This window comes from Protobothrops mucrosquamatus, unplaced genomic scaffold (assembly GCF_001527695.2).
Source record: "Protobothrops mucrosquamatus isolate PMUCROS unplaced genomic scaffold, P.Mucros_1.0 scaffold1170, whole genome shotgun sequence".
In the NCBI taxonomy this organism is placed as follows: Eukaryota; Metazoa; Chordata; class Lepidosauria; order Squamata; family Viperidae; genus Protobothrops; species Protobothrops mucrosquamatus.
In genome coordinates this window covers 475,063-477,577 of record NW_015387384.1, presented here as the reverse complement: position 1 = coordinate 477,577, position 2,515 = coordinate 475,063, and positions in this window count along the sequence as shown.

Below are 2,515 nucleotides of genomic sequence, written 5' to 3'. Positions count from 1 at the left end.
TCCATAGACACTTGGGCCAGTCACTTTCTCTCAGCTCTGGGAAGCGGGCAAGAGTAAACTACTTCTGAACTCTTTCCAAGAAAACTGCAGTAACTACTCTAGGCAGTTGCCAGGAGTCCACACTAACTCAAAGACATATAAAAAAAATCCACATACAAAACCAAGTACTTTTAACAGTTTAAAAGTCATGATGATTGTCATGAATTTACAAACTGGATATGGAAGCATTTTTAAACATGGCCAAACTGAAGCAGAGGGTAAGTGTTACATAGAAAGAGAACATCTAAAACAAATAATTTGTAAAGGCTTTTGTTATGTATTAAGTACTAATCTTAATGCATTATGATACTAACGAACCTCCAACTGTTTTGGAGGGAAGTTCAAAAATTCAAGTTTAGGCAGGAGCGAGCTAACATTGTGATTGGCTGATGCCCTAGAGGCGGAAAGTATAAATTGCAAGCATTTACCGGTTTTAGGCAGTTCTGTTTTGACTCAATAAACACTGTTGTACTATGCTGGTCTGGTTATTGCCTATGAAACCCACTACACAATAGTGGCGACAAAGGTGGGATTCTGCAGAGGAGAGAGCTGTTGCTAGCCAAGAGACTGAAGTCACTGGGTGATAGGCTGGGTAAAGAGCCCTGGCAAACCTAGTTCTCACCCCCGCATTCCAGTAAGCCACACTGGAGGCATGCTGACGTCACTGGGTGTCAGACCAGGCACAGAGCCCTGGTGGGACCACGTCCCTGCCCTGCCTGCCAGTAAGACACACTGGAGGCACAGAAATCCTGAGGGATCTGTCCCCAGGATCAAAAGGCAACACAGCTCTTTCTGTAGCAGAGAAGGTAGTAACTAAGACCTCACAGAACTCCCAGAATGGCCAAACTCAAAAGACTCAACGAGTTTGACATCACCCACCTGGAGCAGTGGAACTCGTATATCTCCAGAGTAGACAATTACCTACGGGCGAACCAGGTCAGAGACGATAGCCTGAAGGCAGTGACCCTACTCTGTGTATGTGGGCAAGCAACGTTCAACATCGCAGAAAATCTGGTAGCACCGGCCAGCATTGAGTCAGTAACATATGCAGACCTCAAGAGAAGGTTGAAAGAATATTTTGAGCCGAAACTCTCCATAATAGCGTGGCACCATCCTTTTGAACAACGAAAGCAGAGGTCTGGAGAATCGGCAGCTGAGTTCATGGCTGCACTTCATCAAGCTTCACATCACTGCGAGTTTCCAGATTTGGAAGACCGCCTCAGAGACAGACTCGTTTGCTGTCTGTTGAATAGAGAGCTACAACAGTGCCTATTTGCCATGGAAAATCTGACCTTCCAAGACGCTTTGAAGGAAGTCATGGTGGACGAGGCTGCTGGAGGAGCAATAAAAGCTCTCTGGCCAACAAAACATAGACTAGCTCCATGGCGATCCAGCATGAAACCGCAGATGGACTGGGGGAGACTGATGAAGATGATGAGATCAATTGATTGCAGAGAGAGCCACCCAGATGGCAACGCTCAACAGAGCAAACGGCTCCAAGAACTGCACTAGCTGTGGGGGACAACATAACAGGGCAGAGTATAAATTCCGCACAGGTGTTTGCCATACCTGTGGGAAGCAAGGGCACATCGCCAGAGTCTGTAGAGGTCACCAATGAGAAACACAAACTGCGGCTCCACAGCAGAAAGGTAAATGGGCCCCAGGGCAAAACAAGGTTGGATACTGCTCAGGGAGGCGAAGTATCCAACGAACGGGAGCCAAACGCCCCCTCAAGGAGAAATTAAAACTCCAGATTAAACTTCAAGGGGTCCCATGCTCCATGGAGCTAGACACTGGGTCAGCCCTATCAATAATCTCATACAAGACTTTTGATTACATTTGCAGACAAGGCAAAAGGCAAGTTCCGCTCAAGCCATCAAGCCTCATACTAATGGACTTCCAGAATTGCCATGTTCCCGTAAGAGGGAAAGCCACCATTAGAGTTAAGTTCAAGGAGTTTGAGGGTCCCCTCAGCGTTGTGGTCATAGATGGACAGCGCACCAGCCTCATTGGACTGGACTGGTTCAAAGCCCGGGGCATCCGTGTGATGGGTATCCATCGCACACAAACAGCTGACCTGGCAGCAGTTTGCCAACATTATACTGATGTTTTCAGCATGGAGTTGGGACAATACAGAGGGACGCCCATTTCCCTCAATCTTGATCCAGCAGTCATTTCAATCTGAGAGAAACCGTGCAGAGTGCCCTTCGCACTAAAGCCAAAGATTGACATGGAACTGGACAAACTGGTGCAACAAGGAGTGCTCCAACCAGTAGACCAGGGGTGTCCAAACTTTTTTCAAAGAGGGCCAGATTGGATGAAGTGAACATGCTGGAGGGCCGAACATTTTTCCGAACATTCTTTGAACCATTACAAATAAATGCAAATGAATTATTTTATGCCAATTAAATTATTTTTTGCTATTAATTTACTGAATTATTAATTTACTGAAAATACTAATTGAAATCATATTTGA